General features: G+C 38.6%; 1 long non-coding RNA gene across 1 annotated transcript in view; it reads right to left on the minus strand.

Annotated features, from left to right (window-relative positions):
* Window positions 1–24,779, minus strand: part of LOC138158386 (uncharacterized) — a 44,720-nt gene extending 19,941 nt beyond the window's left edge. Inside the window, exon 1 of the long non-coding RNA XR_011167625.1 lies at window positions 24,642–24,779. This is a non-coding gene — a long non-coding RNA (uncharacterized lncRNA). The remainder of the gene's footprint in view (window positions 1–24,641) is intronic.
* Between the last annotated feature and the right edge of the window lie 299 nt (window positions 24,780–25,078).

The following is a 25,078-nucleotide window of genomic DNA, read 5'->3' on the forward strand; positions in this document are numbered from 1 at the left end:
AAGAAAGAAAGAAAGAAAGAAAGAAAGAAAGAAAGAAAGAAAGAAAGAAAGAAAGAAAGAAAGAAAGAAAGAAAGGAAGGTATCAAGCTCTTTACAAAATTGAAGGTCTACAGAGACATTGTGCTACCCTCATCTTTATATACCTGTGAAACCTGATCAATCTACCAGTGCCCTGCCAAAAAGCTAGACTGCCTCCATTTGAATTGTCTCAGGAAATTCCAGAAGATACCTGGCAAGACAAGGTACTGGACAATGAAGTTCTCTTTAGAGCTGAACTGCCAAGCATGGTATGGGAATCCATAAAGTTGTATCAAAGCAGCTTGGAGGATAAAAATGGGTAATCCTCCCCATTTCTACCCAATCTGACCTGTGCTTCATATTAGCTCCAGAATAATCTTTCTGTAATCAGATATTCATCTTTTGGCCTAAATTAGGTTTGAAATGACATCATGGAGCTGGACACTGCCTCAGAGAGTAAAAGCATAGTGTAGTTTCTGTTTTGAAGAAAAAGCATAAAGTTAAAAAAAAAAAAAACGATCCTAAAACAACAGTAGAACTCAAAGGAAGTGGAATGGGAATATCCTGTGAACATTTCCTGAAGAAGAAATAAACTCTTTAAGACATCATCAGGGGCGACCAGGTGGCTCAGCGAGTAGGAGCACTGGCTCCAGTGTTGGGACGACCTGGAGATCGAATCCCGGGCTCAGACACTCAGCGCCACACCCAGAAATAACTGGCCGTGTAACCTTGAGCAAGTTACTTAACCCCGATTGCTTTAAAAAAAAAAAAAAGACATCATCAGAGTGAGGTATATTAAAAGGAGTGAGACCACTCTTTGGGATAAGGATATCTTCCAGGGTCCGCTCCAGAGTCCATGAACATTACCAAATTGACTTCTCTACTGATCACTGCATCTGAATCAGAAGTTACACCTTGGCAGACATCTCATCCCACACAGCCCAGAGAATCAAGATCTCTCTCATTATTTCTACCCTTGCAAAGAGAAGGCCTCTATTCAGAAAGGGGAAGAATCCTGTTGGCAGGCAATTCTAGCTGCTGCACAAACTCTTGGACTCCGGGTTCAAAGGTAGAAATAAAAGTGATGATAGTACTGTTTCTGCATCTATTACAGAACAAGTAATGCCTTGAGGGTATGATATTGAGAATTACCTCCAGATGCTGCAGAGGTACTTAGTACAAGGATAGAGTCTGAGATTCCACTATGCTGCAATAGGAAAGCAATACCTCAATACCATAAGCTTCTCATGCTGTCTGTAATTTCTCAGCTGTTGAAGACCGCACCATCTTCTGCAGCATTTCAAGGTAACATCTATATTTGGGAAATAACATAACAGGAAAAAGGGAAAAGAAACTGATATTGTTCTTTGCAAAAATTAAGGTTTCTGAAGATGATAAAAATGAGGCATTAAAAGAAGCAACAGGGAAGGCTAGGTGGCACAGTGAATAGAGTAATGGCCCTGGAGTCAGGAAGACCTGAGTTCGAATACGGACTCAGACACTTAACACTAACAAAAATTAAAAACTAGCCATGTGACCTTGGGCAAGTTACCTAACCCCAATTGCCCTACCTTCTTCGAAGAAGAAGAAACTGCTTTTGGTAATAGCCCAGAAAATGCATTTTAATGTATTGACAGCTGTCTCAGTAGGTGTTTAAAAGCTAACTTTGATATTTAAAAATGTACAATTAACAACGTGAATTACACTGAGAGTTTCACCCACTTAAAAAAAATGAACTTGCTGTTTGGGAACAATGTAGTATACTGTTGTTATGGTTCCCATGACATCTGGGAGAGTCCAATCCATTGTGATGCATTCTTACAGCCCAAGTTTGTTTGCTTTGCATTCTGACCTCAAAATGACCAGGCAGGCATGTGTTTTACATCTCTAATGTTTGAGGCAGTCATTTTGTATTTCTTTTTTCAGCAAATACAGTCAGCATAGGGTCTCTTTTTCTCAGTTCAGTAAAGAACATTGTGGAAGAAAAGTATCATCACAGTCTCCCAGCCACACTCATCAGTGTTAGACATCTAGTCAACAGTCTATCTGGTAAGAATTTCTCTGTCTACATCTTTTACCCAAGCCTCCTGATGAATGCAGCTCCTTCCCAAAACTCCACTGCCCTCTCAAAGCTTTCCCTGTATCTGTTTTTGCTCCTTTACCCCTTTCAAAGACCACTACCTCTGAGATATCTTACATATCCAGGTTTCTTTTTCAGGACTGCTCACTTCATTAGAAGGCACAATGGATAGAGCAATGGGCTTGGAGTCAGGAAGACTCATCTTCCTGAGTTCAAATCTGGCCTCAGACACTTACTACCCAAGTGATGGTGGGCAAGTCACTTAAGCCTGTTTGCCTCAATTTCCTCATTTGTAAAATGAGAAGGAAATGGCACATCACTCCAGCATCTTTGCCAAAAAACAAAAAAACACAAAAACAAATAGGGTCACAAAGAATCAAATATGACTGAAAAATGACTGAACTATAATAATACTTCCTAGTATATCCCAAATTTTGTGCAAAACTTCTCCCTATCTTGTCTTCTCACCCCGTCTCTCACATCAATCATCTCTCCATCTCAGACATACACACATCCCTACCCACCGATACGTTCCTTCTTCTTCTTCTTCTCCTTCTCCTCCTTCTTCTTCGCTTTTTGGAGGGCAATTGGGGTTAAGTGACTTGCCCAAGGTCACAGGCTAGTTTTTGTGTTGTATCTGGGGCCGGATTTGAACTCAGGTCCTCCTGACTCCAGGGCCAGTGCTCTATTCGCTGTGCCACCTAGCCGCTCCACCCCCCCCCCCATATACTTCTGTATTGCCTTTTTCCTCAAATAAACTTTCCTCTATCCTCTAATCATCTTTTCTCTTTCCTTAGGAAATACCCACTGCCAACCCATGTTCTCTTCTGCCTAGGCCAGCCTTCATCTTGCACCAAGCTTACCACAAGTTCTATCACCTGAGATGTAGTGAAAAGAGCACTAAATGGAGTAAGAAAACCTGGGTTCAAGTCATAATTTTAAACCATATTACCCGTGTGACCTTGGTCAAGTCATATCCCCTCTTCAGGCCCTAATCAGCCCCTTTCTAAGATGAAGGAATTGAACTAAATGACGCCAAGGCCCTTTTTACTTCTATATATTATTATTCTTTTTAATTTTTATTCTCATTTCAGATATTCTCATCTTTATTTTTTTAGACTGTACATGTACAATCACATTAAATATATTTCCACATTTGTCATGTTGTAAATATCCTCATCTTTAAGTCTGAAGGACTTTTTTTTCTTTTTGGGGGGGAAAGGTGGGGTTCTGGACTTATGATTTCATTGGCAACTCATCTCTAGATTACAGACATAGAATTCCCTGATACAATACTGATGTCTTTCCTCTGAATGTATATATATGTATAACTTTTTGTGCATTGCTTCTCCTCTTGGAATGTGAGTCCTTTGAGGGTAGGGAATATATTGGATTTCAAAATAATATTGTATTTTCCCCAATTACATGTAAAAACAATTTTTGACATTCTTTTTTAAAATTTTGAGTTCTAAATTCTATCCCTCATTCCCTCCCCTCTCTTCTCCCTGAGATGGAAAGCATGTGCAATCATGTAAAACATATTTTTATATTAGTCAAGGAAAAAAAAACTCAAACAAAAAAAAGGAAGAAAGGAAGGGGAAAATGGTATGCTTAAGAAAAATGGAAAATGCCTGTATTCAGATGCCATCACTTCTTTCTCTGGAGTAAGATAGCATTTTTCATCATGAGTCCTTTGAGATTTTCTTTGATCACTCCATTGCTGAGAATGATTAATCATTCACAGTTATTCATTGTACAATATTGCTGTTACTGTGTACAAAGTTCTCCTGGTTCTGTTCACTTCACTCTTCATCAGTTCATGTTACTTTTTCCGGGTTTTTCTGAAATCCTCATTTCTCACAGTACAATAGCATTTCCATTATAATCATATATCACAACTTGTTCAGCCACTCCTCAATTAATGGACATCTTCTCAATTTCTAATTCTTTGCTACCACAAAGAGCTGCTATAAATATTTTTGTACATGTAGATCCTTTTCCCTTATTATGATCTATTTGGGATACAGACTTAGTAATGGTATTGCTGGATCAAAGGGTATGCAGTTTTATAGCCCTTTGGGCATAGTTCCAAATTGTTCTCCAGAATGGTTGGATCAGTTCACAACTCTATCAACGATGCATTAGTGTCCCAGTTTTCCCACATCCCCTCCAACATTCTTCATTTTACTTTTCTGACATATTAGCCAATCTGACAGGTGTGAGGTGGCACTTCAGAGTTGTTTTAATTTGCATTTCTCTAATCGATAATGTTTTAGAACATTTTTTCAAATGAATATAAATAACTTTAATTTTTTTTCTGAAAGCTACCCATTTATATCTTTTTATCAATTGGGGAATGACTTGTTTTTTTTTTTTTGCTTTTTTGGAGGGGGGAGGGCAGGGCAATTGGGGTCAAGTGACTTGCCCAGGGTCACACAGCTAGTAAGTGTTAAGTGTCTGAAGCCACATTTGAACTCAGGTTCTCCTGACTCCAGGGCCAGTGCTCTACTCACAGCGCCACCTAGCCACCCCAGAAATGACTTGTATTCTTATAAATTTTAATCAGTTCTCTACATGAGAAAAGAGGCCTTTATTGCAGATACTTGTAATGTCCCCCCAGTTTTCTGCTTTTCTTATAAATTTGTCTGCATTGGTTTTGCTTTTGTAAATTCTTTTTAATATAATATAATCAAAATTATCCATTTTACATTTCACAATGCTCTCTATATCTTGTTTGTTCCTAAATTCTTCAAGGACTGTATTTTTGCCCTTTTTTTGTAGTGCCATCACTTAGTGCAGTACCTGGAACATTGTGATTATTTAACAAATACATGTTGACTGACTGACCTTTCTTAGAGCCAAGCAGCTAGTATGTGTATCAGAGGCAAGGCTTGAACTTCCTAACTCCAAGGTTGGTTGGATAAATGATCTATCTACAGTGCCCTGCACCGTCCTGATGTGCAAGATAGAACAGACTAAAACCCAAAGAGTAAGCTTGAATACAAGCCAGGAAAGGACTGGTTAAGCACAATGGTGATGTGAAGGGGCCCAGGAACCATAATACAGCACACACTGAGAATGAACCAGCAAAGGTCAAAGACCCGTGCACTCCAGGTGAGGAAATTCTTTCAGAGCAGATCACTGCACACTTCACAATTTATGATCCTAGAGATTTGCCTTGGGGGAATTGAAGAGAGGAGGAGGAAGTGTACAAGCATTTATTAAGCACCTACTATGTTGCAGACACTGTCCTAAGTGTTTTACAAATACTATTTCATTTGATCCTCTTAACAACCCTGTTGAAAGATTGAGAGATTAAATAACAACAGCTATCATTCTGTTAGTGTGTAAGGTTAACAAAGCACTTGACCAACTTTATCTCATTTTATCCTCACAACAACCCTGGGAGGTAGGTGCTATTCTTGTTTCCATTTTACAGATGAGAAAACTGAGCTAGACAAAGGCTAAGTGACTTGCCCAGAGTTACAGTTATTAAGTGTCTGGGGCTGGATTTGAACTCATGTTTTTCTGATTCCACCTAGCTGTCTAGGGTCACACAGCAAGAATGTTTCAGAGAAAGGGTACGTACCTAGGTTTTCCTGACGATAAGGCTAGCTCTCTATATACTACTCAATGCTGCATCTTTGGTAAAAATTGTCCTCTTTAAAAGACAGAAATAAAGACCATTACACATATGAGCATGATACAAACATGACATACCAGACTATAAATCTAAGCCTTCTATTTTATTCCACAGCAGTAAATTCTTATAGACTATATCTAGTTTGGATCCGCATATTTTAAAGAAATTTATCTACTTGAGAGTAGATAAATTATCTCTTACCCAAATTTTGCTTCTCATCTAGTGTATAGTATAGTGTCCTATAAACAATACATACATAAATGTTAGTTGTTGTAAAAATTAAAAAGGTCTAGAGAGGAGACAAAATTAAAAAGAATTATTAGATGATGACAAATGTAAGCTCTATGAGAAAAGCCTACGGGAGAACATATCCTATTGAAGCATATGGAGACCCACAGTTGCCTGTAAAAACAGAGCAAAAATATTAAATTACCCACAGTGATCCATTATGCATTGGAATGATGGACTACAGCTCAGTGGGGAAAGCATATGGCTACTTAGGGTCCATCCAGCATGCAATGAAAGAAAGAACCATGAGTTTATCTTGAAAAGAGTTTGGTCATTGTAGAAAGAGTAATGGACAATAGATGGATCACCTGACAAACAGAAGGAATCCCACAAGACCACAAACAGCTGAACAAGAAGCCAAGAGCTCAGTGGAGGAAACCAGTTGGGTCTAGCTATTCAAACAGAAGCATATTTATGTACAAGATCATTAACTCTTATTTAGACCTGCTCTCTCATTGTGTTAAGCAGCAATCACACACATGAATAAAAAACATTGGTACTTGTGCTCCATCTCCATAGAAGATCACATGAAAGGATATAGGCTTACATCCCATCAAAACAGAGTATTATTTGATAAAGAAACAACTTCTTGAGCATCCACATGAACAAACACTAGATCAGGCTACCAACAGGGATTCTGATATTTCTGGCTCTTGTACTATTTCAGCCACACATGATATCTGTATTCATCTGGTCAGAGGCAAGGAGGGAAACCAATGACTTCTTGAAGAGATCCTTTAATGCCTCTGATTCTGTTATTTCTTCAAGCAATTTCAGAAAACTTTAAGGATGCCTTGACACATCTGCCATTTTGTTTAAACAAAACAAAGCATGTTATGAAAGATCTGCTTGTTTGTTTTTTTGCTTTTTGGAGGGGGGAAGGCAGGGCAATTGGGGTTAAGTGACTTGCCCAAGGTCACACGGCTAGTAAAGTGTTAAGTGTCTGAGGTCAGATTTGAACTAAGGTCCTCCTGACTCCAGGGCCAGTGCTCTATTCACTGCACCACCTAACCATCCCAGATTTGCTTATTTGTTAGGAGAAATAGTGAAATTGTCTCATTTTAATTTTGTAAGATAACAAAGAGCTCAAGGTAAAGAGCTATACCTTTATTTTACCTTTACTTCAAAATAGAGACAACTTGACATCTTGTTTTTATGTGACAAATAGAAATCGTGCTTTGTAGCATGATACATGTGACCTCTTATTCATGATTTGGCCTTGTGTCCACATAACAGAAGTCAGGAAAAGGAGGTCTGAGGGCTCTCCTTATTGGCGACCCTCTTGGTGCATTATTTTAAAAAGTGCTGTGCCTTTTTACTGGATCAGACTGCAGGTCACATTTGATCAGTTCTGCGCTAAGGCTGGCACAAAGCCCAAGAAGCAAAATTAGGATTGCAGTGGGTCAATAAACTAAGTCAGGAAAACCAAAAACCAGAATCTTCAGAACAGGGAAAAGTAATCACTGAGACTTAAGGCCTACAATCTGATAGAGATCAAGGTCTTGATCATTAGGAAGAAGGAAAATGCCTGAGGGCCAGAAAATCTGGTTGCAACTTGTAGTATTGCTTGCATTTTGCCACAAATTTAGGTTAATCTCTTGTGATCAGCCCAAAGATGCCTAAAAGGAGAATGCATTGCATCTGTATCTTCAAGTATAAAGAATTTGAAACACTGGAGTGTGTGCTGTACTATAACACACACACACACACACACACACACGCTCACAAAGACTACTGTTGCCCACCCCAACTCCCAACAAATTACAATAACATAAGTATTTTCTTAACTTTAATCTATGTTTCAGGCACTGGAGACTTGCCCATCAAATCCCTCACTTCCTCACTTAAATAGTATCAGAAGGAATGAGCAAACCAAGTACTTCACAGGTAAAGCAAGATAATTTTCCTAGTAAGGAAGTTTTTATTCTAAAAGTCAAATAAAATACATACTAGCTCAATGCTGAGCAGAGGGAAGGGAGGAAAAGATTAAGGGTAAGATAAGAACAAGTAAATCAAAATAAATGTGTTGTGGGAATGGATTATTCATCATATTTCAACTACTATTTCTTTAACTTCCTACTTAATGAAGGTCAAAGGAAATTCTGGAAAACAAACTCTCTCTCTCTCTCTCTCTCTCTCTCTCTCTCTCTCTCTCTCTCTCTTTCTCTCTCTCTCTCCTCTCTCATTGTACACAGACTTCAGGACTAGAGATGTATAAATATCAGGTAGATTCTTCATACTGAAAGCAAATAAGTTCAAACTTTATTCCTGTGAAGAATCCCAGAGTGTATTTTGAAAGAATGGTTATGAACATTGTGAGTGGTGATCCATACAAATCAATCTAACTTTATTAAGACCAAATCATGATAAACTTATTGTATTTCATCCATATGTATTTCATTTTCTTGTGGATAAGATGGAGAGAAATGTGGACTGGATTTTAGTATAGTTAGGTGACTTTAAAACTGGCAAATGACCAAATCCAAAGAGTACAGAGTAATGTACCAATGCTGTGTCACAAAACTGTTCATGGCCCCATCCAGTTAACTATTTTGTTCAATAGCTTACCCAACAGCACTGACGACATGCTTATAAAATTTGTCAATGATCTAAAACTGGGAGGGAGACTTAACATGGAATGATGAGATGGAATCAAGAGCCCCAAAACCTCTTGACAAATTAAAACAATGAGCCAAAACACGTAAGATGTAATTTATTGGGGGCAAACATAAAATTTGACTGTTGGATTTCAAAACTCAACTGCCTAGGTACTAGATGGGAAAGATGTAGCTACCTGACATGAAGGTCTTAAAAGACAAAACATTGAACATGGCAACTCAGAAGGCTAATCTTAGGCTGTAGGAATAGAAATGTAGTAGCCAGAATGAAGGAGGTGACAGATAGTTGCACTGTATTTTTCCCTGAAGAAACTTTACTGAAAGATTGTATTCAGTTCCAAGCACTATATTTTGGGAATGTTGATAAGTTGGGAAGTATTCAAAAGAGAGGACCCAGGATGGTAAAAGGTCTCAAGTTCATGGTATTTAAGAATAAATGCAAGGAACCTGACATGTTCAGACCAGAGTAGAGAAGACTTAGGGAAGACATAATCCATTGGTCCCCCAGAATTTAAAGGTTTGTCATGGGAGATTAGATTAGTTTTACTTGGCCTGAGGAAGTAGCCCTAGATTTGGAGTCAGGAGAGACTCAGATTTGAATCCTACCCCTAACACTTACTTAAAAAAAATTTTTTTAATGTTTTTAAGTAGCAAATAGTTTAAAATCAATTTGTCTCTTCCAGTTCCCACTGCCATTAAACAAACTTTCAAAAGATCCTACAGAATGTATATCTACATAGTGTGGCAAATCAAATTCCCATAGCAGTTATATCTGGTAATGAGTAGCACCCCCTGCATTTAAAATTCATCACCTCTTAGTCAGGAGGTGAGAGGGATCTCTTATCTTCATTTTTTTATTTTTGGCTGATCATTGCATTCTTTATAGTTCTAAAGTCTTTCAAAGTTTTTTTTTTCCTATAATGTTATCATTATATAAATGATTCTTTGAGTTCTGTTCATTTGCTCTGTATCAATTCATTAAGGTCTTCTAAGTTTTTTCTGAAATTGTCCATTTCATCATTTCTTGTTACATAATAAAATGCCATTACATTCACATATCACAATTTATTTAGCATTCTACAGTAGGAGAATTCCCTCTTAGGTTGCAATTCTTAGATATCACAAAAACATCAAGTAAATATTTTTGTATGTATAGATCCTTTTCTTCTTTCTTTGGAGTTATGGGCCTAGTAGTGATATAGCTATGTCACAGGTTACAAAGACTTTTCTAACTTTCTGGGCGTAGTTTTAAATTACTTTCCAGAATGACCCAACCAATTCACAGCTCTACTAACAGTTCACTAACGTACCTGATTTCCCACACTTTCTCTTTTATTTGTCCTTCATATATGTGTGTGGGGGGGGGGTGTATGTATATGTATGTATATATGTATGTATATATTGGTCTGATAGATATGAGGTAGAGCCTCATTTGATTTCTATCTCTCTGTTAGTAATTTAGGGCATTTTTTCATATGATTCTTGATAGTTCTTGGCATGCTTGTTGTGGTATATGGGATTCCTTCCTTTGAAATGGCCTGTTCATATTCTTTGACCATTTATCTACTGAGGAATGACTCTTAGTCTTATAAATTTGAATGATTTCCTTATATACCTTAGAAATCAAAATTTTATAAGACAAACTTGTTGAAAAGATTTTTTCCCAGTTATGTTTCCTTTCTAATTTTTACTACATTTGATTGTACAAAAATCTTTTAGTCTTATACAATCAAAATTATTGTCCATTTTATCTTGTGTGATTTTCTGCCACTTGTTTACTCATGAACTCTTCCCTATCCACAGATCTGAAAGGTAATTTCTTCCACGCTCTTCTCATTTGTTTATGATGAGACTTTTTAAAACCTAAATCATGTATCCATTTGGAACTTATCTTAGCATATGTTATGAGATGTTAATCTAAATCTAATTTCTGCCAGACTGTTGTCTTTTCTCAGAAGTTTTTGTCAAATAGTCAGCCCTTCCCTCAGTGATTAAAAAACCCAAAGACTCCAGTTGCTGTTAGTTTTGTTTTGCTTTGCTTTGCTTTGTTTCTATATATGTTGTATATCTAATCTATTCCACTGATAGACCTCTCTTTTTTTTAACCATTCTGTTACTGATAGCTCCCTTTCTTTCCCATGTTTTTTTTTACATTATTACCCTTAAGATTCTTGATCTTTTGGTTTCTCTATATGAATTCTGTTATTATCTTTCTCTATAAAATAGTCTTTTGGGTGTTTGTTTAGTACAACACTGAACAGTAAATTAACTTAAGTAGTATTGTAGTCAGGAGACCTGAGTTCTTATAAGACCTCAGAGCCTTAGTTTCCTCTTCTATAAAACAGGAGAAATAATCCTTTGTACCATCTACCTCATAGTTTTGTTCTGAAGAAAGAACGGGACTAGACTAGACTAGACAAGATGATGGCAGTAGGAATGGAAAGGCAGCTAAAATAATGGCATCTGCCAACTGCAGATGACTGGGGTGAGAATCATTATATCAAACATCTTGGATAAATACTGATATCCAAAACTGGTAGAGGGAGTAGTGTTCAAAGGACACGTTGGCCCTGTGCCATTTAACATTTTTGTCAATGACATGGATTAAGTCATAGATATCATACTTAACAAATCTCCTTAAATGCAATCTTAGTTTCCAAAGACCAATAATGAAGCACGTTCTTCTGGTAGATAGGTAAGTAGTCCATGGATACAAAATGTTGCCATTTGCTGTCAGATATGGTCACTGTGTTGGTTGTTTTTTTCTAAAATGCTTTTGTTATAGGAGAGAGTTTTATTATGGACCAGGTTTTATTGGGAAGTATTGTCTATGGTACTTTTTTTTTCAATCAATGAAATGATTTAAAAAAAAAAAAAGAGGAAAAGTTTTTAAGAGGTCCTTCATAGGAAGAATCATCAGGACATAGAACATGCCTAGATATGAAAAGCAAGGGAGAGGAAAGGAACAAACATGATTTTAAGGTTGCTGAAAAAATATGGTACCAACAACAGAATAAGGAATCTTTACCTTATCATCTCTCTTAGGTTATATGTTATTTGGGGATAATAGCTATCATTTTTCATCTTTCTATGCTCAATTCCTACCTAGGCAATCCACCTTCTCCCTTATATTGAATAGTATTTAATTTTGTAAATTTTAATTGAATCAATAAGAGGCAGTATGCTACAGTGATTAGTTAGCTGAACTTAGACCCATAAGATCTGGATCAGCTCCAAATTTATGATCTTATTATTTGACTTTAGTTGAATTGTTAGCTTTTACTATTGAACTGCAGAAATCTGGAAGCAAGCTGATTTGAAGAAGATACTAATCTTGTTTTTAGTCATTGAACCTTGAGATATTCAAATAGAAATTTCCATCAGGCTGCTAGAGGTAAAATATTGAAACCAGGAAGAGGTCAGAGCTGGAGATGAAGGTTTGAGTATCATCTGTATAGAGAAGATAGCTAAATCTATGAGAGTGCATGAGTTCTTTGAGAGAAAGAGAAAATTAAATCAATAATTGAAAACTGGAACATATCCACATTTAGGAGCAGAAAGGGGGAGTCCACAAAAGACAGAAGAAAGGAACTATCAGAGAAGTCGAGTTATAATAGTGTAGAATCATAGGATCTAAGAGTTGGTGGAAAGGGACCTCAGACATCATCGAGTACAACTTCCCACTCATTGCCAGAACTCAATGAACAGTACCTTTGCAGGGTAGGGACTCAGAAACTAAGGCAGAATTTCAAAGACTGACTAGAAGTAGCATGGTACAAGAAAGGGGAAAAGAGAAAAATAAAACAGTGATTCTGGAAGTCAAATACTAACTTTGATACTTATGATTTTGGAGTATTTATTTAACAACTCTGGGCCTCAGTTTCCATACCTGTAAAATGAAGGTGATGAAATAGCTGACCTCTGAGGTACCTTCATGTACTAGTTCTGGGGGTTTTAACCCAATATTGACTCTGATTTCAAGGGAATCCATGAATCTGAATGAAAAAAAAATTACATCTTTATTTTCACTAACCTTTAATTGGAATGTTGTATTTCCTTTGATTATGAATTTACAAAAATAAATAAATAAATAAATGAAATGTAATTCTGAGAAGGGGTCCATAGACTTCATAAGACTGCCAAAAGTTTTCATGATATTCAAAAAGAAAAAAGTCTATGATCCTGAGAGGAAACTAGTGTAAGATGGAGGATTGGGAAGCAGTTAGACCATGAAATTGTGCTTCTCTACTCCCGCCTGGTGGTCACCTGTTCAAAATGCATCAGGGGTAGAAGGAATGTGTTACAGCCAATACCTAAATGTTGAAACTCAGCCTTCTGCATGTTGAAACTATTACACAATAACAAACTTCAAGATGACAGATCGGTTAAAAGAAATATAGGGGTGTTATTAAACATATAATGAAGGAAGACAGGAAATGTTTACACCAATGATCAGACTTTTTCTTGGCTGTTTTTTGGTTAGGTTTTTTTTTTTTTTGGCTTTTTGAAAGATTAGCAAGTGAGAAAACTTTTGAGAGGATGGAGAGGATAAAGAACAAAGGCATGGATAGAGGGATCTATAAATGCAGATCATCACTATATGGCTATTAATAAAAGAGATTGTAGCTTCTATTAAGAAGAACTTCAGATTTTGAGTAAGAAAACTACCTCGTTCAAATCTCAGTTTTGTTCCTTATTACCTCTAACCTCTGACATGTCACTTTATCTTGATGGGACCTCTGTTTTCTCGTTTGTAAAATAAGCAGGTGGTCTAGATATTCTATAAACTTTGTAATTCACCTTTGTCATCTTGCCTCACCTCAGTCATACCAAAGGGTTCAGAATTTCTCTACCTTGATATAACAAAGACACAAAAGTTGGTCAAGTGGCTTCTTGGGAGCTCAGCCATCACCAACACTCTTCTTGTCCAAATTCAATCCTCCTGGACTGTCATCCACCATTCCAATAATGCTTTTCTTCCTCCAACTCCAGCTCCTGGCTGCCCGGGACTCCTTCAAGAGTCAGCTCAAATCTGACCTTCTGTAAAAGACTTTTCCCAGTTCCTGTCACTACTCTTACCTTTTCCCTGAGATTGCCTGGCATTTATACTTCATAGCTATGGTTTGTACAATGTTTGGCATTTTCTGTGTCTGTGTTCAGTCATTTCAGTCATGTCTTACTTTTCATGACCCATTTAGAGTTTTCTTGGCAAAGATACTTGAGTGGTTTGCCATTTCCTTCTCCAACTCATTTGACAGATGAGGAAACTGAGGCAAACAGGGCTAAGAGACTGGCCCACGGTCGCATAGCTAGTAAGTGCCTAAGGCCAGATTTGAAATCAGGGAGATAAGTCTTCCTGACTCCAGGCCAGGCATGGTGCCATCTAGCTGCCTGTTTTGCATTTTCTCTCCTCTATTAGAATTTGAACTTCTTGAGGGCAAGGACCTAGTTTTTGCTTTCTTTGTATCCCTAGGTCTTAGCAATGTCTGGCACATAGTAAGCACTTAATAAATGCTAATTATATCTCTAGAATGGCACAGTTGACATTAGAATCTTAATTTATTTCAAAGTTGTTTTTCTTTTCAAGATGAACACCTACAAATGGACAGTTGCTATCCCTATTTCTTTTCTTTTTTGGTGGGGCAGGGTGTCTAGACCTGTGATGTCATTGGCAGAGGGTACTTTCCTAGTGAGGAAATTCCTTCTACTAATATAGTCAGCAACTGTTCTATAGATTGGAGACCTAGAGGGTTACTGGGTACACAAGGGGATTAAGTGATCATGTCATCATTATGAATCAGAGAAAAACCATGAACCAGGCCTTCATGACTCTGCAGGACTCCCAAGTCTTTACAGTAGCTTACGTTTAGAACTATGACTACAATCTATGCCTTGTACCCAGCAGGTACTTAATAAATGTGAATTTGAACTGAATAAAACTGCATCAGCTATTTATGAAACAATATTTAGATATTGGATATGAAGGTGAGAAGGGCAGGTTCTTGAGGACAGCAATAGGTTAGCAGTACCCTTGCTGATAGAGATGATAACCCTCATTAGTCCAAATACATGAAGAATTCTTTAGTTCTGAAGATACCCGTCCTATCACTCCAAGTCAACACAGAATACCATAATGTTTCTATCACTCTGTGTGGTTTGATGAATGCAGCTCTAGAACATGATGGAGAAAAGGCTCACTTTGGAATCAGAAACACCTGGCCTCAAGCTCTGCCTCGGATATAAATTGATCAATATGGCAAGTCACTTAACTTTTCAGACTAATGTAGGCCCCAGACAACGCAGGCCCCAGGCAAAACTATCTTCACAGAGGGATGAAATTTTCTACACCGATGAAATAAGTTCAAATTGGGGGAATGGGGGCCCTCAAGTAGGAAATTTGGCAAATGAGAAACCGGTGAAAATCTCGAACCAATTAAAACAATTTTTTAAGTTCCAAAACATGTATTGGAAAACATTTCTAAATGGGACTGAGGAGCCTTTAGTCCTAACCCTGAGTCTCCACATATTAGTTGTGTGACTCTGGGCAAATCGCTTTTACTGAGTCTCAGTTTCCCCATCTGTAAATCAAGGGGACTAAACCAGCTGATCTCAAAGAGTCTCCCAGTTCTAGAGTAATTCTGAGATTATTAGTTAAACCAATCCAGTAACAATGTATCTGCATCAAACTTTGAAGAAACTGTCAGTCTTTGCCCACTGGTATTATCGATTTTTTTTCTTCATTTCAGAGGGTGGGGGAGAGGGGTATGACAGGGGAGAGATAGTCCAGATTTGATTTTATTTCCTCAATGTAGGGAACTCCTGGTATGAAAACTCCCTCTATACAGGCAGATATGAAATTGTTAAGTAACTTAGGGTCTTAAAACTTGCCTGGAACCAAGAGGTAGAAACAAACATCTGAGGAGGTAAGGGTGCTAGCAGCCTTCCTTCCCTCAGTGACTGGCATCACCACATTTCACCTCACCATGGCACAACCATCCCAAACCTGCCTTCTCAGAGCCTATCATTCTGATACCCATTTCCTAGTACTCAACTTCACCACCCCCAACCCTTTAGGGAGGAAGACCAGACCATCTTGTCTCTCATCATCTGGATTTGTAGCAGGACTACCCTCCATAACACTATGCTCTCTCCCCTTCCTAATTGTCTTTGCCTAGGGGAAGGGGAGGGGGGGAATGTATGACTATGGTTTGTGTGTGTGTGTGTGTGTGTGTGTATGTGTTTTTCTTGGAGGGGGAAGGGCAGGGCAATTGGGTTTAAGTGACTTACCCAAGGTCACATGGCTAGTAAGTGTCTGAGGCCGGATTTGAACTCAGGTCCTCCTGACTCTAGGGCTGGTGTTCTATTCACTGTGCCACCTAGCCGCCCCAATGGCTATGGTTTTGATGAAAAGTTAGTGTTAACCTTGTATATGTTGGAGGCCAAGCTTCAACCCAGGTCTCCCCAGTTCCAAGATACCTACTATCTACCACATTCTTCTGCCTATCATCTGCATCAATACACACCTACATTATGACTTATTTTTGTGCCAAATGATTTATTTTAAATATTCTACCTTCCAGGAGCTCAAAAAGAGTCCTTCCCTAAGTGACAGTAAGAGTTGTCTACAATTCAAGAGAACCGATTCACAAACAAGTCTGGAAGACTTGTTTACACTCGCTTTTCCAATAGCTGAACCTCGGGAGGAAAATGAAGACAAGAATCGTCAGAACCTGGACAGATTCTCTCTCCCCTGTATAATATTATTGCTCTTAATTTTGTCATTTTTCATTTTTGTTACTATTGTTATGATATATTTATATTAAACATAATACTATCCATCACATATTTGACCATCACCCCACCTCCCACAATCCTTAGCTCGGTGGCAATGGGCAAGTCAGTGAATCTGAAACTCAGTTTTATTATCTGTAAAATGGGGATAATGCTACCCATAGATCTTACTTCAAAGAGTTTTTGAGAAGCTCAAATAAGATACTATACATCTACATCAAGCATTTTTTGCAAACCTTGAAATATGATACAGAGTGTACAAAGGTCTTTAGTGCAGTTTTAGGCTATTAAAGCTTAAAAAAACTTAAGAAATTTTAATAGTTCAAAGCTGTATTGAGACTTTTGGGCTACTCCATATGAATGTCAGTTATTTTTATTATCATTAGCAAGTTGTACTGAAGGCTGCCATTTTGACACAACCTAGGATGACCTATGGGGCAGCTAGATGGCCCAAGAGAGAGAGTCTGAAGATTCATCTTCTTGAGTTCAAATCTGGCCTCAGGCACTTACTAGCTATGTGACCCTGGGCAAGTCACTTAACCCTGTTTGCCTCAGTTTCTTCATCTGTAAAGAAAACCCCAAATGGGGTCATGAAGAGTCAGACACGGCTGGTACATCTGAGCAACAACAGGATGACCTATATTAGGGTGACAAATCATATGACAGTGCTTGCAATAAGTACTCCTTCCTTCTTCCACCAGAGCACCTGCTCAACCCCTCTCAGGCCACAGAGGAATCGACTCTCCAGTGGTGATCAATCCAGTAGCATCAGACAATAGGGACAGGGATAGAGGGTGGATCTGTGATTTCATTGGTAAAGGAACTCTCAGGAAGGAAATTTCTTCTACCAATAAGCACCTCCTTTTCAACTTGTCATCTTAGAAAATTATCTTGATCATTGAGAGTTTAAGTGACTTGCCTCTATGTCACATAATCAGTATTTCTCAGAGATAGGACTTGAACCCAGGCTGCCCTAGCTCCAAGATCAGCTTTCTATCCACTACCATCAGACAGTAGAGAAGTTCTAATGAGAGATCACATTTTAAAAAGACAAGTTAATGGAGCAAAAATTATTCATCTTCGAAGCGTTAAAAACCACACACATTTTATAGATGATGAAACTGGTTCAGAATTTCAGTGACAGTGCCATTGGTCACATAAATAATAAACATTCAAACACTGCTAACATCACCTGGGTGACCTTGGGTAATTTGCTCAGCCCCTATGGTACTTAGACCTATTACATGTAAAATAATAGGGTTGGACTAAAGTAACCTTTAAGTTCCCTTCTAGGCAGCTAGATGGTTCAATAAATAGAGAACTAAACCTGGAGTCAGGAAAACCAGAGCTCAAATCTGACTTCATACACTTATTAGCTGTGCTACCTTAAGCAAATGTCTACTTGCCTTGGTTTCCTCAGCTGTAAAACAGGGACAACAACAGCACCATGGTTGTTGAGAGGATCAAATGAGATAATATTTGTAAAGCACTTAGCATGGTGCCTGGCTCATAGTAGGTGTCATATTAATGCTTGTTCTCTATGTTGTACATCCTGGCCTTGACCAACTCTCCTAGCTCTAAGTCTAATTTTCCATTTCCAGCTCCTGATAAACATCTCTACCTAGATGTCCCACTAATATGTAAAATTCAATATATCCAAAAATAAATTCAACATATCTCCCACTTCCTCTGACCCTGTCCAAATCATCTTTTCCACCTGACTTCTCTATGTTTGTTAATGGCACCACCATTTTCCCACTCACTTGGGTTCAAAAACCTCAGAACAATCTTGGATTTCTTTCTCCCATTTCTTCCTAACTCATATCCAAAAAAGTTACCAAGGACTTTATCTCAGACTTCAAAATGTTTCTGTAATTTCATTCTTCCTTTTCATTCTCACTCTTTGCATTCTATATTTGGTCTTATTGTCTTTCACATGAACCAATATAATATTTTTCCACTGAGAACATGGGCCAAAATAACTTATAGATTTGGACTGGTCACATCCCTGTATGAAGGGGACAAGAATGTGACTGAGCAGACAGCAGGGACAATGCCCTTTTCCTCTGGATTTAGTTTACCCCTATACCTTATCTTTACAGTTCATCTATATGGATGAATGGGAAAGATTTAGGATTTAAATTTGGGAAGACCCAAACTCCCAGAACTATTTCATAATTGTGAGCCAAATAAAAAGTAACCTGGATTATAGCTTACCTCTCAGAGATGAAAATTTTAGAAATATGCTAGACAGTTTTTAAAAGTGATGGTAGGGTCTTTGAGTGGCCCCAAACCTCATGCTGATAAGAGAAGTCAAAAAAAAAAAAAAACAGAATAAGCCAAAGGGTATTAGGTAGCTGGCATGACCCTTCTCTTTGTTCTGAAAAGCTTGCTTCATGGAGCTGAAAATCTCCCACTGGGAAAATAAGACCTCTGAGTCCATACTCCAGCAGCATTCAAGAGAGCAGTGTCCTGCATTTCAACATCACCTAGGAAGATTATGAGGGAGCAAACTCATCCAACAGCGACTTTGAGAACATTCAACAAAATGACATCAGCATTCCTGTAGCATCAGAGACATGAGCTGACTCTCTGTGTATGTGGCCTTCCCACAAGCCTTCTCTACTTCTGGATCCTCTCTGAATGTGCCTTAGACACATGTGGTCCTAACCATACTTACTATGTATTGTGTGCTTTTACTTGTATGCCCCTATACTTGTGTTCTCTACATGTGGTCATTGATACTGTGTGTATTTGCCAGTGAGAACAGTCACAGTTTTGTAGGGAAATGCTTTGTTGCTACTTTTCTTACTTTACCCTTTCATGAAATGCCTTTGCTTTGAACTCACTGTGTCCTCTAGCTGACTATTAAAGGGATATTCTTCAGTGGGGGCTCATAAATTATAGTTTTAGGGCTGTGAACCCACAGAATATCTCAAACCTTGGATAGACTGGGTGATCTGCCCCGAGATTTAGGGGGTTTAGATTTAGATACGACATTCCTCATTTATGTTCTCATCTACATTTCCTCTCTCACCTAGATTTCTCATTCAATGCATCCTACACACTTTGCCAGATTATTCTTCCTAGGACAGCTTTGACCACCTCAGTTCCCTATTCCAAATTCTTCGATGCAGCCCCACTGCTCTAAGATAAAGTCCCATCTTCTCCACTTGACCTTGTTTATCCTCAGCAACGCTTCTCACATTCTTTCCTCCTTTGTTCATGTTGTTCCATCCACCTACGGGATCCTCCTCTTCATTTCCTCTTATGCAAATCTTACTTTATCTTTTGAAATGCATCTCAAAAGCTACTTCCTCCATAAAGCTTTTTTCATTCCCCAAACCCAAAATAATCTCACCTTCCTCTTGACCCACCAGGTGTTCAGAATTTTTTCATAGCAAGGTTCTACCCAAAAGTATGTTATTCGTGTACATGACTGTCTCCCATATTCAATTCTAAAATACTTGAAGGCAAGTAGTATATCTTACTTATTTTAAAATCTCCTGAAACACCTAGCCAGTGGTATGGTGGAGCCAACTCAAATTGGCTAATTTTCGGTGTGAGCATTTCTACCTTATAAATTGGTAAATTACAAATCAGGGCTTGACTCATTATCTTGTTGATTGTTTAGATTAAAGAAATTGGTGGAGAAAATGTTGATAGTTCAAATTAATACTAATAGAGTGATGTGAGTACCTTCCCCCCCACCCAGCCAGTTGTTAAGCATTTTTCCAACACACCCCTAGCAGATCATAAATGTTTATGGAATTGAATAAATGTAAATATAAGAATCTAAATTTATTTAAAAGATAAATTAGAGGATTAGTTATATGCTTTATTTTATAAGAAAATTCACCCTAAGGATCTTTTTTGTTGTTGCTATGACCTTTCATTAAATGTTTTGTTTTGTTTTTTTAATTGTAACCTCCCCTCCCCTTGGGCAGCTAGGTGACATAGTGGATAGAGTGCTGGCCTTGGAGTCAGGAAGACCAGAGTTCAAATGTGCCCTCAGACATTTACTACCTATTTGACCCTGGGCAAGTCACTTAACCCTGTATGCCTCAGTTTCCTTATCTGTAAAATTATCTGGAGAAAGAAACAGCAAACCATTCCTGTACCTTTGTCAAGAAAACCCCCAATGGGGTCATGGAGGGTCAGATGTGACTGAAAAAAATGAATCACCAACAAAACCCCTCCCCTTAGACATTAAAAATATATTTGATTTCTTATCTGAAAGCCTGTATGGTTGGATAGAAAGAGCTCTTGTCCTATTCTGAAACTACTAATCTATCTCGCCCTTAGATAACTGATACAGTCTTTTTCGGTCTCAATTTCCTTAACTGCAAAATGAGCAAATTAGACACTATCTCTAAGGAACCTTCTAGTCTTAAAAATTCTGTGAATTTGTGATTCTCATTCAACTAAACCAAAAAAGTAAAGGGGTAGGGTGGGGGTAGGGGAAAAAGAGGAGAGAATTAATGCTACATAGAGGAAATGCTATAAGGGAAACCTTGATCCAGTCATCTTCATCTCACAGTATGGATGCCCTGTGTAGGAAAGGACATGAGAAAAAAATTAGAAGCTTGCTTCCAGAGCTTAATTCAACTTGGGATGTCAGGACTGGAATCAGCCGCATCATTCTTCCTGGCATTATTATTTGTGCCAAAGGTATAAATGTTAAAACCAAAGAACAATAAACTAAAGTCCTTTAAATGAATAAAATGAATATGACTCTATTCATTTCCATCCAGTAGGATCCTTGAGGGCAAGAGATTGTTTTTGGTTTCAGCTGTGACCCTAGTGCCAAGATATTAGTAGATACTTAATACATCCTTGTTGAATTAAATCCAATTCAGTTGCCTGAAATGCCTCTTCCTACTGCTTCAACTAACCTCCCCAGCAAATTTGGAGCCAACTCAATCAGCATCAAAGCATTAATTCATTGATTCGTTCATTCATTCTACAAGCATTTATTACTCGTATGCCAAGCACACTACTTGATGCTGGAGATACAAAAAAAAAAAAACAAAAAACAACCAAAAAAACCCAACAATCCCTGACATTAAATTTACGTTCTCCATGGGGAAATGACACCTACATAGAAAATGTATCTAAGTAAATCGAGCCAAAAAAGGAAAACTCTAGTGGCTTGGGGAGAGGTGAGTGAGAAGGGAGACAATCGATTTAGTCCTGGTTTGGGGAGCTATTTTGATATGAAAGGTCATCACACTGGACCTGAATCAGGTCAGGAGAATGAAAATGTTTTAACCATGATTCTTTATACTTACTAAAATCCCACATCACACAGAATCAATCAAGGGAACCCAGAGAAATAAAGAATAGTGGAGACATCATGAATGCTTGTGGAATCTTAAAGTAAAAAGGAATGAGTTTGTTAAGGAGAGCAGGTTGGACCAGATAATCAACTTTCATCTCTCATTCAAATGTTATTTCCTAGAAGGGGGTAGGGATGAGAGTGAGGCCGGATAAGGGGTCCAGAAACCCCGCAGTTACACACACACTGAAAATTTTAACATTTTGCACTCTTAAGTGTATAACTTTGGCCTGAGCAAATATTGACCTGTCCACAAATTGTGTTAAAATCAGCAGAGTCCTTCTGAGCCCGGCTTCTGGCATGGGTTCAGGAGATCTGTAGAGGTACCAGCGGGAGGCACTAGCATTTCCACATAAGAATTGCCCACATGCAAATCTAATTAATCTGTACATGCAAGCTTATCAACAGTGATAGAGTCCTTGCTCAGATTCTTTTAAGCCCTGATTTCTCCATACTTCAACATGAAGCTTCCGAGTCAAAGAACCTGGATTCACATTTTGCCTTTATGATTTACTTAACCTTTGTAGTTGACCTTGATAGTATTCCATTTATTCTATTGTAAAATGAGAGGGTTAGATTCAATAACTGCCAAGGTCTCTTTTAGGAGCTGTCTAAAGGCAGTTAGGTGGTCCAGTGGTTAGAGGGCTGGGCCTGGAGTCAAGAAGACCTGAGTTCAAATCCAGTATCAGATACTGACCACCTATGTGACCATGGGTAAGTCACCTAAACCTCTGTTTGCTTCCATTTAATAAGAAAATACTTGTAATATACCTGGCACGCAGTAGGTACAATATAAATGTTGTTGTTATTCTAGCTCTAGATTGCTGATAGTGTGACTGCAATGTTCCAGTTACTATTTTCATAGATCTCTCTTCATCAGATCCTCTGGCTTACCTTATTCCCCTCCACCCCACTTCTCCCTCTGGACAGATCTCCAGGTGTGATAGGGGTGTGCAAAACACATTTCTTTTCCTTGATCAGCCAGTGCTCCTCAAGTCACCACATCTTAGCCACAATTTTGTTCCCACCACTGGAAAAATCTTACATGCCCCCTAAGGTTACAACCCACCAAATCTCCCAGTAGAGAAGACCCCAATGGAAATGGGGGCTGGGGGGAGGGCTTTTCCTCAGACATTAAAGTCCCAAAGCAGTGTTCCATTCCATTGTGTAACATTTCCCAATGGGAAGTTCTAGCCTTTGATCTTAAGTAGAAATAGTATAGCTCTGGTGGAAGCTGTTTAGACATGCTTCGCAACCTTGGGCTAGCTGGTTTGCAGCTGCCAAAAGGATTTCTGAGCCAGTCAGGATAATTGGATGAGTTCCTGGCCTAAATCAACTCTGCTTCCATAAATTCCTCAATGACCAAGTCATGGTTGTTCAGACAATCTCCCACCTTTCAGGGTTGGCTCTAGCGTGGGTGACATGCTAAGAGAGCCCCCTGGTGGACACACTTTTTAGAATGTTTTTTCCCAGGACTCAGAAATGTTTGGGACCTGATACTGATGCCAATGGTGACCAATGTGGGAACTTACACAGAGTCAAGGTTCAGTCATAGACTTATTATTCACTGCTTTCCAGACAGTGAATCAACATTTAGCATAGAACAAAGCCACTCTAATTCCCAAGTTTGTCCAGGCATTACAGACTTAAGTATGAATTTACACGTGGGGAACCAGCCATATCCCTCACTCCTCTGATTAAGAAGATTCTCAGAATTAAGGCCATGCTTAAAGGGATTCATAGCAGAATCTGTGAATTTTTAAAATTGAACTATCTTTCAGTATAATTGGTTTGTTTGTAATCTTACATATTTATTAAATTTTAAAACATTATTCTAAAAAGGGGGTCCATAGTCTTTAATGTGCCAAAATGGGGCCCTGATACATTAAAAAAAGGTTAAGACCAACCCTGCCACATTCAAGTTAGTAGTTTCAAGTCCCCGACCCTGATAAGACTTCCGTATCTTAGCCAGAGAAGATGCTGAAGTTAAGTGGACCTGGTGAAATAGGTTTGTAGAAGGGTAGTAACTGTCCTGAGGATGGGTGGTGGTTAACTTATGGGTTACTTGTCTCACTCAGAAATAGAAGACACCATAAGCTTGAATGAGGACAGGGAGCAAAGAAAGGAGGCCAAACAGGCCAAACGGTATTGAAATCACTTCCTTCTGCCCCTTTCCCTAGATATGGGACTAGCTGGTAATTTATTCCTAACATTCTGTTCTGATGCCTGCTGCTGTTCCATCCACTACACTGAATCTCCAGAGATCATGTCCAGGAGGAGCCAAACCACTCAGCTCAGCACTCCTTCGGACCATATGGCCTCCTCCACGAGGGCCATTTCCTGCCCTGCCCCTGAGTGAGTGCCCCTCCCCTTTCTACCTCTAGCACTGACAAACCCATTTACATTCACATGGTTCCCAGTGGATCCTGTCTTCTCCAACAGAATGCCCTTTTTATCATTCGTAACATCTCAGTAATTTTTGAACTTAATTTTTTTTCATTTCTTCATCTGTAAAATGGGGATAATAATGCACCTCTCTCAGAGAGTTGTGAAGATCAAAATAAGACAATATTTGTAACATACCTGGCACACAGTAGGTTTTACTGGATGTTTCTCTGCTTCCTATAAACGTGTCTATGTATCTTCCCCACCCTCAAAAACAATCTTCACTTGATCTGTCCATAGATGCTGGCTATCATCCTGTACCTTTTTTCCCTTTCATGGCTAACCTCCTTGAGAAAGTCATCTATAATCAACGTCTCAACTTCCTTTTCTCTCACTCTCTTCTTAACCCTCTGAAGTCTGGCTGCCAATCTTATTCTTCAACTGAAATTGCTCTCTCCAAAGTTACCAATGATCTCTTACCTGGCAAATCTAATGAACTTGTTCTCAATCCTCATCCTTCTTGAGCTGTCTTCTTTGACACTGTTGATCTCCCTTTTCTCAAAGGAATTCTCTCTAAGTTTTTGCAACACTGCTTCCTCCTGGTTCTCTCACTTGTCTGACCATTCCTTATCAGCCTTCTTCATTGAAACTTCATTCAGGTTGCACCCACTAGGTTGCACAAGTATCCCTCAAGGTTATCTTGTCTTCTTTTCTCTTCTCTCTATATACAATTTCCCTTGGTGAGATCTGAGAAAGATCTTAGCTTAAAAAGGTCAAGGTCTTCCACAGCATCAGGGCTTATCTCAGTTGTCCAGACCTATGTCTTGCTACTGGAGTCAGATGACTTGAGGTTGATGACTTTGCAAAGCCCCATCTCACTTAAATCCAACTCATTTGCAAGTCAAAATATCACCCCC

The sequence above is a fragment of the Petaurus breviceps genome, unplaced genomic scaffold (genome assembly GCF_028583685.1).
Source record: "Petaurus breviceps papuanus isolate PSGF00001 unplaced genomic scaffold, PetGlider_PUasm1.0 174, whole genome shotgun sequence".
NCBI classification, from domain to species: Eukaryota; Metazoa; Chordata; class Mammalia; order Diprotodontia; family Petauridae; genus Petaurus; species Petaurus breviceps.